The sequence below is a fragment of the Crocuta crocuta genome, unplaced genomic scaffold (genome assembly GCF_008692635.1).
Source record: "Crocuta crocuta isolate KB4526 unplaced genomic scaffold, BGI_CrCroc_1.0 scaffold70, whole genome shotgun sequence".
In the NCBI taxonomy this organism is placed as follows: Eukaryota; Metazoa; Chordata; class Mammalia; order Carnivora; family Hyaenidae; genus Crocuta; species Crocuta crocuta.
Genome location: NW_027528417.1, coordinates 9,898,944 through 9,915,283, shown reverse-complemented (window position 1 = coordinate 9,915,283; position 16,340 = coordinate 9,898,944). Strand labels below are relative to the sequence as shown.

At 46.5% G+C, this 16,340-nt stretch overlaps 1 protein-coding gene and 1 non-coding gene across 2 annotated transcripts in view; both read right to left on the bottom strand.

Moving 5' to 3' along the window:
* MB21D2 (Mab-21 domain containing 2) overlaps window positions 1-16,340 on the bottom strand; it is a 117,504-nt gene that overhangs the window by 41,916 nt on the left and 59,248 nt on the right. The gene's annotated exons all lie outside the window — the stretch shown is intronic.
* On the bottom strand, window positions 581-785 carry LOC144223779 (small nucleolar RNA SNORA73 family). Its single transcript, XR_013332823.1, has one exon. It is a non-coding gene; the product is annotated as a small nucleolar RNA SNORA73 family (small nucleolar RNA).

The following is a 16,340-nucleotide window of genomic DNA, read 5'->3' as shown; positions in this document are numbered from 1 at the left end:
NCTCAGTTCGCTAAGCATTCAACCTGGGCTCCGATCATATCTTGTGGTTCATGAGTTCAAGCCCCGCATCGGGCTCTGTGCTGACAGCTCAGAGCCTGGAGCCTGTTTTGGATTCTTTGTCTCCCTCTCTCTCTGCCCTTCTCCAGCTTGTATGCTCCCTCACTCGTATGCTGTCTCTCTCTCAAAAATAAAATAAAACATCAAAAAAAATTTTAAATGCAGATCAGGGGTGCCTGGGTGGCTCAGTCAGTTAAGCTTCCGACATTGGCTCAGGTCATGATCTTGCCATTCCCGAGTCTGAGCCCCTGTCGGGCTCTGTGCTGACAGCTCAGAGCCTGGAGCNTCCCTCCCCTGCTCACGCTGTCTCTCTCTCTCCTAGAATAAAAAAATTTAAAAAAAAATGCAGATCACACAACAAACACTGACACTTGACAGAGACATCCAGATGGTATACATCACTGAAGCTATACCCAGTGTTTAGTCACAGTGTCTGACAAACTAATTTTGTTTCTTGTTTGTTGTTTTTTGAAGATCAGAGACCTACATAGGAGCTTACTAAAAATTTGCCTTTTCACATGCTAGATGTTGTCTGTGTGATTTATCTCTTCAGCCATCGTACACGGGCCTCTTAAGAAGCCATAAGAATATACGGGTACAGGCTCCAGACTCAGCCCTAAGTCCACCATTGCGGAAAAGGACTGTACATCACAGGGCAGAGCCCCATGCACCTCTGTGGCCCCTGGACGGTGCTAGGGAGAGCGACCTCCCACGAGTGTCCATGTTGGATGAAGAAGTAACTTTATATTAGGATCAAAATATTTCACTGAGGAACTAAAAACTCGTCTTTAAAATACGCTCTGCTTGTGCCAGAACTCTGTCAGCATCTACTGATGGGACTGGGACTTCTTCCTTCATTTCTGAAGGCCAATGAGTTCCCCCAGAGTGCTCACCGTGGCTACCAACTCTCTACGCTCCTTCCTTTTCTAAAGGAGCCTCCTGAAATCTGTATACATGGGGAGACACTCAGACAGAAACATGCCTAATCTTGAGACTAATACCAGGCAGTAGACTCAACATTTGCACTGGAACCTCTCTTCTCTCTTCTTGGTCCCATGCAATGCCTGAAAGGACAGTCCCTGAGTCCCTGGTGTGATGTGGGCTCCGTGCCAAGCACAAAATGGGGCTTGAAGGGGGCGTCTAGCTGCAGATCTGACAACAGTTCTTCATCCCAAGGCATACTCCCCTACTGCGGAAGATGCTACGAGAGAACGATCCTACGATAGAACTAAACGAAATTAAATTTTCACGATCAGAACCGAAATAAGAGAAAAGTGTTCGAGTTCAGTGGTTCCCAAGTAGTACTCCTCGGACAAGCTCGGGCCGTCTGCATCAGAAGCATCTCTAAAGGGTTTTTTTGAAAATAGAAATTCCAAAACCCCATCCTTCGGATGTTCCACTTCATGGGTCTGTGTGGGGCCTTCAATCGTGGGCTTTAAATGATCCCCAGGTGATTATCTAATTTGGGAAACACTCCAAACCCTTGTACCTATTTCAGAGTCGGAAGAAAACAACGGAGAAATAGCTGGTGTCTATAAATCACAGTCTGTATCACTGAGTCATTAACATTAATGACCAGAAGTATCGTAGGCCCGGAGCTCTTTTGGGTTTATATCCTGTCATTTCTACGTTAGTTTGTGCATTGTTACATAACAGAACACCCAGGACTTAAAACAAGCATTTCTTATCTTTCAGTTTCTGTAAGGTGGGAATTTAGGCACTGGTAGGGCTGGCTGTTTCTCCTATAGGGTCTTTCTTGAGGCGACTGGTAAGTAATTACCTGAAGGCTTGATCAGGGCTAAATAATCCATTTCCAAGTTCTTGACCAGAGGCCTCGGTTTCTCACTCCATGGGCTTCTACATAGGACATCCTAAGTGTCCTCATTACAGGGCAGCTAACTTCCCTCAGTGTGAGTGATCCGGTAGAGAGAGCAAGGAGGAAGCCACAGTGTCTTTTATGATCTAGTCTTTAAAGATACACATTGTCAATCTTTACTTTTTTCCACTTGTTAGAAATGGGTCACGAAGGCCAACCCACATCCAAGGAGAATCGGCTCCGTCTTCTGAAGGGAGTGTCAAAGAACCTGTGGGCATAGTTCCAACGACCATGATTTCCAGTGTCTGTCAATGTCTGTCATATTCTGAGAACGGAATGGAAACTAGAAACGCAAAAGCATCTCTGGCCTTGACCTCATGAAATATGGGAGCAGGAATGAAAGAAAGAAGCAATAATAGAACCAAAAACATATGATTCCCCTTTCACGAAGTCAAGCTGGGGAATGCACAGTTACGTGAGGGACAGAGGCAGGCAAGTGTACTAAATTACAAGTCAAAAAGGCTTGGGTTCTTGGGCGATAAAAGAAGGCTTGGAGTTGAAATTCTGTTTTCCCAGTTTGAGCTAGGTATGCCAGTTAGTCACTGAGCTACTACGACCCTCTTTCTTTACAAAATGAACAGGACTCACTTCCTCATGGCGGTGAGGGAGTGGACTTGGGAGCGTGGATGCTGTGAAGCCAAAGATGGAACCCATGTAGTGCTGGACAAACGGCTAATGGCTTTGCATACTAATAATTACGATTGCCAGTACCTTTATTATAAGTGAGAATATACATGTCAGAAGGTAATGAGACCAATATGCCAGGTCACTTAATTCCTTTGGTATATATTCTCTCTGGGTTTGTGTACTTTCCCTCCAGGAGCAAAGCAGCCCCTTGGGTGCTAAGGAAATCCTGTCAAAAGGGATGCTCTTCTTCCTGCTCCAAACTGTGTTTTCTTTCTGGTGGACATGTCTTACTTGCGGAATTCCCAGGAATTATGTCTCGGTAGGTCCCATAAAATGTACCTAACCTGTCCAAAGCTACCTGACCAGGTAACTTCTCTCAAGGACTACTAATTGCTCCCCGGAAGGTTTTTTTTTTGTTTTGTTTTGTTTTGTTTTGTTTTGTTTAATTTCTAGGAGAGAGAGAGAGAGACAGCGTGAGCAGGGGAGGGTCAGAGAGAGAGGGAGTCACAGACTGAAACAGGCTCCAGGCCCTGAGCTGGTAGGCAGCACAGAGCCCGACCCGGGGCTCGAACCCACGAACCGCGAGATCATGACCTAAGCGAAAGTCGGACGCTTAACCGACTAAGCCACCCAGGCGCCCCCTCCCCGGAAGTTTTAAATGCCCATTTATATTGGGGGGAGGGAGGAAGGGACTGCAAATTAATATGGACATTTCGGGAAATATTTCGTGCTTGCAGGTATATCTCCACATAAATATTTAAGTATTACTTGCAGATAAATCTAGATATATACAAACACAGAAATAAGATAGTGAGAGAAAATGCTACCATCATCAGAATGGGAACTTCCTCAGAGCTCCAGAGAAAAGAATTTGACTCAGAGTACAGGTGCTCAAAAGAATGTCAATCTAGGGTACCTCGATGGCTCAGTCAGTTGAATGTCCAACTTTGGCTCAGGTCATGATCTCACGGTTCATGAGTTCAAACCCCACATCAGGCTCTCAGCCGTCAGCACAAGTCGGCTTCGGATTCTCAGCCACGCCCCCTTCTCTGCACCACCGCCACTCGTGCTCTCTCTCTCTCTCAAAAGTAAATAACCATTTAAAAGAAGAGAGAGAATGTTAATCTATGTAGAAAACAACTTATTACCACCTCAAAGTACAAAAGTATCTGAGGAAGCTCATTCCCAATTGTTCTTCAAATCCCTTTCTCATCCTCTCTTCCCCCCAGTGTTTTTGGACTCTTTAAAGAGATTCAAGAAATTCCACGGTTTTGGGGAAACACCCTGTGGCAAGACACATAATATTAAATCACTCTATGACCGTGACCGTGATGGGAAAAACAACAACAATGAAAAGCATACCCATGTAGAGGAAAAGAGCTTGAAAAAACAATACTCAAAACTTTTCCAGACCTAAGAGGTGGAAGACATACCTAAATCAAGAACATAAATATATATATATATATCTTTAGCCAGTAAGTCAAAGACCCAAAGAACCTCTACTAGAATAAGTCTAAATGTCCCCTGCAGACATAAAAGACAATCATGAGTGGGAACACAAAACTCGAGGTGTTCAAGTTTTAGAAAGCCACCTGCCGTGTTCCCCTTTTTGCAGAGAATAAAGGAAGAACGACTGAAATTAGAAACGCTTGTACTCATTCCACATTTTGAAAGCCAACTATGGGGGCCAGAGTTTTGCTCAAGATGAAAAAGGAAATCAAAGCTCCTTTAATTCAACCACCATAACTCAGTGTTCGAAGGTACAGGGAGAACTTTCCTTTTCCCTTTTTCCCTTTTGTCTTTTCTTTTCTTCCCTTTCCCCGACCCTACCATCACACCAGGCTCTCTGTGAACTGAGTCATGGTATCTAGGACGATATATCAGGAGATACTCCAATTTAAATGATGACTTAATCCCACCAAACCTAGAAAACCAAGAGTCTGTTCTCATTCCATTTGAAACACATGAGCAAGGTTTTGTGATGGGCAGTGTCCTGTGTCCCGCAGAAGAAGGTAACAGGTGACACTTCCTGGGATGACTATGCATGAAAGACTTTTTGAAACAGGGCACCTACAAGGGCCTCTGAAGTTCCCTTGTTCAGTAGAAGAGGCAAATAAACCAGTTTAGGCTTTGCTTAAACACTAGCTGGACAGACGAAAGCGCAGAAGATGAGATTTCAGTTGGTGAGGACAATCTCTCGGAAACTTTGCCTATCTTGGAATTGCTTTGTACAAATACTTCCCGCATCACGGGGTGCTCCCAAATTGTTCCTCTTCATTATCACCAAAGCTGACGGACAGGAAAGCAGGTTGTAGCAAATATTCAACAAAAGTCATAATCGGCAAATCATTTGTACAATGAAAACAACAACACCACCACCACCATAGGTTTTAGATCAGAAAGACCTGGGAATGAATTCACGAACTTTGTCAGATAGTAGCTGACTGACTTAAATAACTAATATCTCGGGGCCTTAGTTCTCTGCGTCTGTTTTAATTAATTTGGTTTTTAAAAGCCCAACAGGTTATCGTGAAGAGAAACTAGGCAGCTCCATGGAAAGCCCTTTGAATGAAGTATTGGAGCAATGGCAGTGGATGAGACCAGTCTCTGAACTTTAACCATCTCTGGGCTAGCTGGAAAAACAACATATCTGTGCAAAAAGACAGGGCAGGGGCAGTAACCAACCTCCAATGTGGTCCCAATGACCTCACCTTCTGTTAGTCACATCTTCGAGTGGTCACCTTCCACAGAGTACCTAGGTTGGTCAATGGGGCCAACAGAAGTCATGGTTTTTACTTCCAGGATTAGGTTACAAAAAGCACTGCAGCCACCATGTTTGTCTGTCTGCCTGTCTGTCTTTATGATCACTCACTTTGGATAAGCCAGCTGCCATGTCATTGAGCAGCCCTATGGAGAAGACCAAGTAGAGAAGGTNAGATCATGACCCAAGCGAAAGTCGGACGCTTAACCGACTAAGCCACCCAGGCGCCCCTCTTGCCAAAAGCCTCTTGAGTGAGCCTAAAAGTGGATCCTTCACCCCAGTCTAAACTTCAGATGCCTGACGTTCTGACTGACGGCTAGACTACAACCTGGAGAGAATTCCTGAGCCACAACCACCCACCTAAGCCATTTACGGAATCCTGACTTTCAGAAACTGTGGCAGACAATATGTGTTTGTTGTTTTACATTGTGGAGTAATCTGTTACACGGCAATACATGACCAATACATTCGGCCAAACTAAGAGCTGCAAGCCTGGGAAGACGAAATCCCCGAAGCCTGGGAGTTCTTTGTGACAAAAGCAGGTTTTGAAGAGGGGGGTGCGTTTGTGAAGGATGGGGGCCTGGTAGCATGCCACAGACATGAGGAAAGCAGACACAGGGGCAGGGAAGTGTTAGCCAAGTTCATTTGGTTGATGCGGAGAGGGGCCTGTGTACCAGGCTGAATGGTCTTCTTCTGACCCGGTGAATGGAGGAAGGATCCTTAAGCAAGGGGATGACTGGGCAGTCACCGGGACTGGGGGATCTGACTGCTGGGCATGGACAAGATGGCGTAGCTACATAAACCCAGAAATTCAAACAGGAGCCTTTTGTAATGATCCGAGGGAGGAAATAAGAAGCGGAACCAGAAAGCAGCTGAAGTAGGCATAGAGAACAAGCGGTTCTGAATACTCACTCAGTCATTTAATCTGTGTGCATATTTAGTTACATGCCTGAGGACAAAGCCACCAAGGGACACATACTTCAGTCACGGCACCACCATTCATGTATGTAACACGCTGTTCGGCTATACAATACATCGCCTACAAAATTAATGCCGTAAATACTGTAGACATTATAGACACAGAATGAGAGTAAATGGGTAAGATCCGTTTTCCCTTAAATCACCTCAGCCTCAAGAACGGACTCCAAATGACTCCGTGATCTTTAATAAAATAAAGTCAAATGCTAATAAAAGAGGCCCCACTGGCAGGAGTGATCCACAGGCCTTTCAAAAACAATCCTTGATTGCAGTGACAGGTCTGAGGAGGAGAGCACAGAGAAACGATATTGGTATTATCAATCTTGTCCGGCCATCCTCTGTAACAGGAGAAAAATCATCAAAATGCCAACGGAGATTCAAAGCACATGTAGGTTGTGGGATCTCTGGGCTCTCGGGGAAGTGGATGCTATCCCAATACTCAGAGGCTTTCAAAGCTGCTGCCCATGTTGGGTGCATTTAGGGCCATTCTAGTGAAATGGACGAAAGGGCCCTACCCTACGGCAGACTGTCCTTCACTAACAGTGTTAAGGGACTGGAGCAAAGGAAGCCACATGCCATTGGGGTGAAAAAACACACCCAGCTGCACAAGGCTAGTGCCCACCTGGTTAAGTGTGATCACTGGACTCACATTTCATAGCTAGGGACACTGAGGCTACTCTGGCCCAGGTCACGCAGGCTGGAGAGTCAATCAGCACTAGCATCCTGGTTTCCTGAACTCCCAGCCCAGCGGTCTGTTTCACTCGATCCCACGGTGGGAAGGAGGAAACTAAAGGAAGAGTCTTCCAAAGAGTCTCCAATGAACGCTCTATGCCCGGAGATTAATCGATCTCGTGCAGAAACGAAGCCTGAGCCCTTCAACTCAGCAAACGTCGAGCATCTTCTCCACACCCAGCAGTCTGCACGGTCCTGTGACCTAGGGATCAGCATGGGAGCTGAAGGAAGCAGGGAATGGGGCAGTCTAGAAGAGACAGAAAATGGTCACGGCTGACTAACCAAAGGCTGACTACTGGGCAAAGGAGCAGAGATAATGGAGCACGCGACATGAAAAGGGCAATTCGTGTCCTGACAGGGAGGCAGTGGCTTTGGCCATTCACAAAGCCCGGAAGGCTGGCTCTGGGGTGGCCTGAGAGGCAGATTCAAGGGAGGCACAAGCCAAACTGAAGAGGTTTGGAATTTCAAAAGAAGTTTGAACCTTACCTCACAGACAATGGGGAAACATGTATGCTTTTCCCAAGGGACTAACGTGATTCAACCCTGGCCAAAAAAGTGGCTCAACCAGCCACAGCTGGAGCTTGCTAGAGGGTGGCCGGCCACTAAGTCGGCCCTTTTGGTGGAACTACAAAATACAAACACTGAGAGCAAGCTCCCTCCCGTCTCTGGCATGTTGTAGCAGAATGCTGATCGGCCTTCCCATGCGGGAAGGTGCTAAGAACCCGGCTTCAGTAACTGGTGCTCCTCCGACTGCTGCGATGAGCCAGGACTGTCACCACAGCTCAGGGGCCACCTCTGCAACCACATACCGTGCGGGCACTACAGAGACGCCAAGTGTCCTTGTTGGGTCAAAAGTGAGCGAGGTAGGGACATCTGCTCATGAAAACTGGACTTGTCAAATTCACAGAAATATACACATACCTCTGTTTGGGTGACAGTGAAATCTATCAGAGGAAGTGAGTACGGTATGCACACATAAACCAGAGCTGGGGGGTGGGAAGAAAGAGCTCCGGGCGTTGAAACCGAACACCAGTATTCCCATCCTGGCTCTGCCACTTACCAGCTCCGTAAACTGCAAGTAAGTTACTTTGCTTTCCTGAGCCTTGGCTTCCCTACCCGTAAAAGAGAAGTAAATATCACCTCCCTCATCCACCGGTCAAGAAGACTACTGGAGAGCAGTGCCTACACAGTCCCCAGCCCAGGCTTGCCAGCAGCCACGGATAGCGCTCCTCCAAGTATATCAGGCATGGAACCTTCTGGAACTTGCCCCCCATGTACAGACTGAGTCCAAACCGGCAGACTTGGGCCAGAGCGCCTGCTCTCCTGACTCCTTTCATACCATCCTCACTTCATCTACTGATTATGAAATATGCTCTTAGGGTGCAGAGCTGGGTACCTGCTCAATTCTGTTCCTTCTATGTCTGCCTCCCTTGGCCAGAACCCTCCACCAAAACCACCTGAATGGGTTCCTCCACACCCAGCCAGGCCCTCACGCTTACCTTGTCCCTGCCTCTGTGGTGATCTGGCCTGGATGCACGATGCCCAAGAATGTTCACTTTTTAAAAAAAAAAAATTTTTTTAATGTTTTATTTATTTCTGAGAGACAGAGAGAGACAGCATGAGCAGGGGAATGTCAGAGAGAGGGAGACAGAGAATCCGAAACAGGCTCCAGGCTCTGAGCTGGCTGTCAGCAAAGAGCCCGACGCAGGGCTCAAACCCACGAACCGTGAGATCATGAGCTGAGCCGAAGTCAGACGCTTAACCGACTGAGCCACCCAGACGGCCCTCATTCAAGTTTATTTTTATTTTACTTTCAACTTTGTAGGAGGGAATGAGTTTAGACAGTTCGTCTCCCTGCAGCACTCCATTCCTTCCCCTTTCCTTCCTTTGCACAAACTGACGGATGGGTAAATTAGCAGATGATGCCACATAGCTATCGTGATGCCAAAGCTTTGGATGAAATCCACAAACACAGGTGAGGGAGGTAAACAACATGGCACCATCCACTTCTGTTTACAAGCAGATATCCCCGCCCAGTCATTTCTCTCCTCAGGCAAATGGAGCTGGCAAAACTCACTGAGAGAGATCAGGTGGAAGCTGAGGACACCCCTACGACAGTGCTCTCAATTTCCAACAGGTTGGGAACTCAAGAGGGAGATGAGATGCATCCACCCCCTTCCCCGCCAACGGGACCCCTTCTCCACATTCACTCCCACGGGCGATTCCAGCCTGTTCTGTCCCACACACCACATTTTGCCTGAAAAAGAGAAAGCTGAATAAGCAAAGGCCTCTCTTTGATCCGCAGGAGAAAGTCCACGTCTAAGCCTCCCATCTCTCAACCAGGCAGCTGGCAGCATCTCTCCTTATTTCTTCCAAAGGAATGCCCACAAGACGAAAGCTCTGGCCCATCCGTTCCCACTTGGAACTTTTACAATTGGTGATTAACAGCCTCTTAAACAAGAATGATCCTCTACTCACTATAGACTTGGCTGCTAAGTGAATCTGATGCAAAATTAAAAGAAACACATGTATTCATTGTCCCATTTCCTTGGGAAGCTCGAAATTACAGACTAAGTGATGAGGAAGCATAAAGAATTGTGGCAGAAGGATCACAGGGTGACCGGCACATATTCTTCAAATGACATAATTTACTGAGTAAGGTTTTCTCCTTTTGTATTTAAGAGCCAGGGAAAAAGATACTCCCAACGACTTTCATCAGTGACGAGTCACGGGAAGCACAATGCACCATCCCTAACTCTGGCGAGTGGTCTTGGCAGCCAAAAGATGCTGTTGTCCCAGTACGGGGTCGCTGGTAATCTCCGAGGTAGAGACCATCTTGCATCAATAATCGCGGCTGCCATGTGCAGCATGCTTCCTCTCCCTCCCCTGCCTTGATGGGCATCCACACCTATGCTCCAGTCATAAATTCCTACCACAGGACAGCAGGGTGGCATAGGTGTGGAAACTCTTTGCCTCCTTAGCCCATAATTCATATCTCGACCGTTAATGTTTCTCCATCCTGTCAGGTTGATAATCTCTGCCAACCACTCCCCCACCCCCCAGCCCCCCAAGCACTGTAAAGGCCTCACGGGAAGGACACGTCAAATTTCCCTCTGGTTACTCCCTTTGCCCTCCACCAGAGGCTTCAAACAAGTAGCACGCAAGAGTCCACATTCACTTCATAGTCTAAAATAATGCCGTTAGCCAAATTCTTATAAAGATCTCATTGGATACCCAACCTTCTCAACTGTCTGAATTACACTGTAATCACAGCCATCCCCTAATCCTATTACTTATGTCACAAAACTTATAGCCTATCTTAGTATTTCAGAAGTCTTTCTCCCATGCACATCTGATATGCATATAACAGTAAGAGATGCAAAAGAAAAGACATAAAAACCAATATTTATTAAGTACTTACTAGATGCCAGGCCCAGAGCACTTCATACATATTATTTCAGTAGATTTTCCTAATAATCCTATGACATGGGCTGTTTTGGCATTTTGTTTTATTATTTTTAATGTTTATTTATTTTTGAGAGAGACAGAGTGAGAGTGAGAGAGGGAGGGCCAGAGAGAGAGGGAGACACAGAATCGGAAGCAGGCTCTAGGCTCCGAGCTGTCTGCACAGAGTCCGACGCAGGGCTTGAACTCACAAACTGTGAGATCATGACCTGAGCCGAAGTGGGGTTCTCAGCCAGAGCCACGCAGATGCCCCTGTTTTGTTTATTTTTATATCTAATCACCTGGTACACTTCTCCTTCCTTCTTTCTCACTCTCCCCCTCCCACCCTCACCCCCGCCATGCCACAAACCACACATTTGGGTCAATGTGCTCACGGGCACAGAGACGAATCCACACCCCTGACCCCCCTCCTCGTCCACCCACAGCATTACCCCAGATAGAACTCAGAGATCTGAGACCCCAGACAAATCTCTTTTGATTGGAAACACAGCAAAACTACCCTGAACAAAAAAAGGCCATGCAGTTTCATTTAAAATCAGAGAAAGAGCCATCTTTTGACCAAGCTGCATTCAGGACACTGCTAGAAAGAGATCCCTAAGATAATAGAGCCAGGGACTACCTACCACTCCTGCTCCATATATCACAGCCTTTAAGTCTGTGGCCTTACTTTTCTACCGTGCCTGCATCAAGATGCAAGAGTGTGGGGGCACCTGGGTGGCTCAGTCAGTTAAGCGTCAGACTTCGGCTCAGGTCATGGTCTCGCAGTTCGTGAGTTTGAGCTCTGCATCGGGCTCTGTGCTAACAGCTCGGAGCCTGGAACCTTCTTCGGATTCTGTGTCTCCCTCTCTCTCTTCCCCTTCCCCGCTCAAGCTCTCTCTCTCTCTCTCTCAAAAAGAAATATATATTTTAAAAAAGATGCAAGAGTGTGGTACAAGCACAGACAGGTGTGTGCATGGGCACCTTGACTCCCGCAAACATTTTTATTAAATGCCAATGGATTTTTTTTCCACTGTGAATTTATTTAAAATCCCCCAGGTGATCTGGTTTCAGGGTTCCCTGAATGCTTTTATTTGGAGGTTAGCAATTACAGGTGGAGAAGACTAACCACCACATGGAGGGAAAAACTCTAATAACAGCCTGAAAGGAGCCATTCCTAAGTCTTCACGGTCTCAGGGCCCCGGAGTGGAAGATAATCGCAGTTACTCGTCAAATCAAGATGGGGCTGAGCAGGTCTCTGAGAACCACACTACTTTCCTGATAAAGTGTTGAAAATAAAGTCATAATCAGGTAAACCCATAGGTTCTCCATTTAATTACCGAGAGGTTAAGAAACATAAGATGTGTCAGAAAAAAAATCTCTTGGGACCTGCTTAACAAATATGACCTTGCTCCTTCCCTGGAGATAACCAGAGAGAGTAAAAAGAACGTGAGCTTTTGAGTAGATTAGAACGAGGTCCAAATCTTGGCTCTGTCACTAACTCTCAGGTAGGGATCTTAGGGCTGGTGTCACTCAAAGGCTAATTTTCCTCAGTATAACAATAGGAATAAGATCAACTTGCCTAAAGAATTGGGATTCAACAAGGAAGTAAGGGACAGGACAGTTCTCGATTCACAACAGCCACTTTACCTTCCTTCATTTTAAAGTTATAACAATGGAACACCCTTCCCCCACAGAGCCCCCAAATCAAAGTGTTTGCAGGACAAACGATTCCCAGTTTAACACAGCACATCCGTTGCCTCTCACACTCTTTACAAACTCAGTAACCTACCAACATAGCTGACAATTTCCTTTAACTACAATATCCTAAGGCTGTTTGCACAGCCCTTTCCCCAGGGAACCAGAGATGGAAATGGTAATTTGGACGCTATCTGAAAAGTATTAACAGTTGGATTCACTTTACATTGGGATGAGATTGTCTAGCCAATAAAGGCAGGTAAAATTGACACAAATGAAAGCTCCGTCAACAAAATTCAAATAGAAACTCCATTTGGGCTTCGCTTCAAAGTCCTGAGCACTCTCAAAAATAAAATATGACCAACCAAAGTATATTTATGTCTCCAGCTGTAACACTGACATTAGTGGCAGCTTGTTTACATTCATCGGCCAAGAAATGCTCTTCCATCTGGTCACATACCCAGCATTACACACACATTTCAAAGCTATTCAAATATTTCCTGTGTGAAAACAGAGAGGTTATTTCACGGAGACGGATTTGGAAGAAGTCGAGTGCTAAATATGCTGTAAAGATCCTGCTTAACCCACAGAAACTGACATTCCCCTTTCAGTCTGCCAGTTTACATGCCTACTCTGCTTTTTAATTCATTCGCCCACCTCTACGAACATTTGCATTGACGTTTCGCCAAGGAGCTGGCCCACAAATCAGCAGTGGGGAGGGGAGCAAGGAGTACAACACTCGTAGCATGAACTTCAAACACCGGAGGTGTCTTTGAAGACTTTGGGCCCCATATCAAGCCAGATAAAATAAGCAGCATATGTACCTTTATACAACACTATCATATACTTATGCTATAAGATGGGGTCCTTTCGCAGCAGTGTGACTGCCGTCTGATCTACTTCCTCCTCCCAAGAGAATAAGCTGGGATTGTATTAGAGATGCAGTCTCTTGCAGACTAAAAGTACACTTCTGAATTCATATTTCTAACCTGGAGAAAACCTTGTGAAATGGAATATATCAACTTACAGAAGTTTAATACATTAGCATCCGGGTGCTATGTGTTATATACATACATCTGCGTATGCATACATATACATCTGTATTTCTTAAACTCTATGCTTAAAGTGGGTAAATGATCCAGGACTGACTGCTAAGTCCTCCTACAGCAAACAAATTCCAGAGCCTGGTCTTATCTAGCCAGCCGCAAGAACATGCATCCACCATGACCACGGCACGGCAAAGCTTCGCCTGTAGAAGGTATTCCCTTCCCCCCGAGGCTCTGATTGACCACAGACAACAAAAGCAATGTATCTGGAAGGTCTAACAAAGGACTCCAAAATTCCCCATGTTCTGGACCTACCACGTGCGTGCTTTTTAATTTTTTGAGTAATCTGTCTATGGAGCACTTAGCAAACTACAGGCTCAATACTAATAGTCTCAATGCTGCAGCCAGAGGGATGACTTTAAAGCTTATGTCCCAATGTGTCACTCCTCTGTTCAGTCCTAGGAGGCTGTTGTTCCATTCAGAGGAAAAGCCAGGGTCCTCCCACTGGCAGAGGTGTGACAAGTCTCTCCCATCCCACGACTTCCCATCCATGGTCACACTTGCTACATTCACGTCCCCACTGTTCTGTGAGCATCTTCAAATTCTGCCCTGGGTAGAAGATCCTTTCCCTGATGTTCCTGTAGCTCATCTTTAACCATCTGCAATTTGTCTTAATTTTTTTAAACATTCATTCATCTTTGAGAGACAAAGAGAGACAGAGCGGGAGTTGGGGAGAGGCAGAGAATGACACACAGAATCCGAAGCAGGCTCCAGACTCTGAGCTGTCACCACAGAGCCTGACGTGGGGCTAGAACTCATGAACGGCGAGATCATGACCTGAGCCGAAGTCGGACGCCCAACTGACTGAGCCACCCAGGCTCCCCAAACCATCTGCAAATTTTTGCTTCAACAGCTCCTGCCTGTTCTACTTAACGTTTCAATGTCCTCCCATCCCCTTTACGTTGCTCTGCTTTTCCTTTTTTTAAAAAAATTAACACTAACTGTATTAAATCGAAACAAAATAATTTATTATCATGTCAATCATATATTGTCTGCCTCCCCCCGCCCCCCAACAGAATATCTAAATTCCAAGAGAGCTTGGAGTCCTTATGTATTTTGCTCAATGATGTGTGTCTCAAGTGCCTAGAATACTTCCGGGCATATGGTAGGGCCTCAAATATTTGCTGAATGAATAACTGAACTGCCAGAGACGGACGTATTCCATCACAGAGCAACTCCCAGGGGCTCTACTAAAGCAAAGACTAGGCCTGGAGAATCCCACCTCCCAGGCCATTCACTGTGCGACGCCATCAGAAAGGGCCCGGATGGCGCCCCCCCAGCCAGGTGCTAGACAGAAGCTCAAGCAGAGTAACCGAAATATGGATAGACTTGGGCAAGACCTACACTGCCCAAAACGCAAGTATGGCATCACTCGCTGCAGGTTTCCATTCCCCCCCCACCCAAAGCCCCTCACTGCATGGGCTCTTCAAGTTGAGGTTCCAGGCTCTCAAACCTGGCACCCGCCCATGGTATCTCTCACTCATTCCACTACTCGTCACACATGTGATAAGCTGGATATGACCCTCTCCCCTGCATATACTCCTCTACATTCCAGCAAGAAAGCGCTGCTTGCTATCAAGTTCCTGCCTGCCCAGCCCCACCCAGGTGCATGTACGGTCTGAAAACCTGGCACCAGGCTCAGCCCCATCCACTGCCTAAGTCAGCCCAGCCCAAACCTGGCAGCGAATGGGGAGCCCCACCCCACCTCCACGTGGCCTGATCACGTGTGCTGGCCTGAATCCCCTGAATCCCACACCCCCAAGCGCATGGAAGAATGGTTCAGGGTATAACATACTTCCTGTTGGCCACGCCCAACCACAGAGCATCGCCAAATCTGAGCCACCGACCCCCGCGGTAACGTTAAGACCTGTAGAACCTTCTCCTATGTTTATAATAATTTTAGAATATGTCTTACATCCTCTGGCTTGCCAGGTGGGGGGGGAGGGGTGAGGTACAGGGTGGTTAGGAGCACAGGACTGCAGTGACACGAAGCCTGCTCTGCCAAGTACTCACCGTGTGACCCATGGATGCCTACGTGCTTTCGTATAAAGTGGTGACTGTAAGCGTACCTTCCAAGTGGGTTTAACGTGAAGAGAAGGGACTTTAAAATGCCACAGCTCATGGAACAATGACGACAGAAAACATCCAAACATATTAGTCAAGATACTTTTCCCATTAAAAAAATGTGATTATACACACAATGGAATATTATTTCGCTACAAAAACAAATGATGTGTTAGTACAGCCTACAATATGGTTGAACCATTATGCTAAGTGAAAGGAGCCAGACGCAAAAGGCCATGCTTTACATAAGTCTGTTTATATGGAATGTCCAGAACATCTAGAAGAGGAAAATCCACAGGTTCAGAACGTACATTAGGGAATGGCAGGGGCTGGTGGGAAGGAGGAACAGAAAGTGACTGCTAATGGGTATGGGCTTTGTGCCCGCGGTGGTGAAAATGTTCTGGAATTAGATCGTGGTGATCGCTGCACAACTCTGTCAATATACTAAAACCACGAAATTGCGCACACACAAAAAAGTATCATGTCCCCTTCCTTCCCCCCCAGGACAGTGGCCAAGTCCTATCACTGTATCCCCTGAAGTCTCCAATGAAAAGACAAGCTAAATGTCAGAGAAACTAAGTAACCAATGACAAACGTGGAGCCAAGATTTTCGAGGAAATATCAACAAAGGCTGGAAGAACCTCGCAGCTGTGCCGAATGATTGGCCAACTTGAGTACAGTTTTGTCCCCCAGGCACTTGGAGCAGCGCCAGCACACACTCATTCACTGTGGCTGAGGGTCAAAGGCAAGTTCTGCCAACGGGGAAGTGATCAAACAGCAAAGCTTGGACAAACCAGTTCAGGAGGAGAAAGTGGGGGTGGGAGTGGGGGTGGGGCGGTCTCGTCCTCTAGGCCAGGTGCAGAACCAGAGATGGCAATCAGGATGCACAGCCCCTGGTTCTGGCGTGAGGTACTGTTTACGGTCTCTCTTTAATCTGTATAGTGGCCACAAAAATAAGTGCACTAGAAAGGAGGCCTGCTTGTAAGGAGAGAGGGCACCA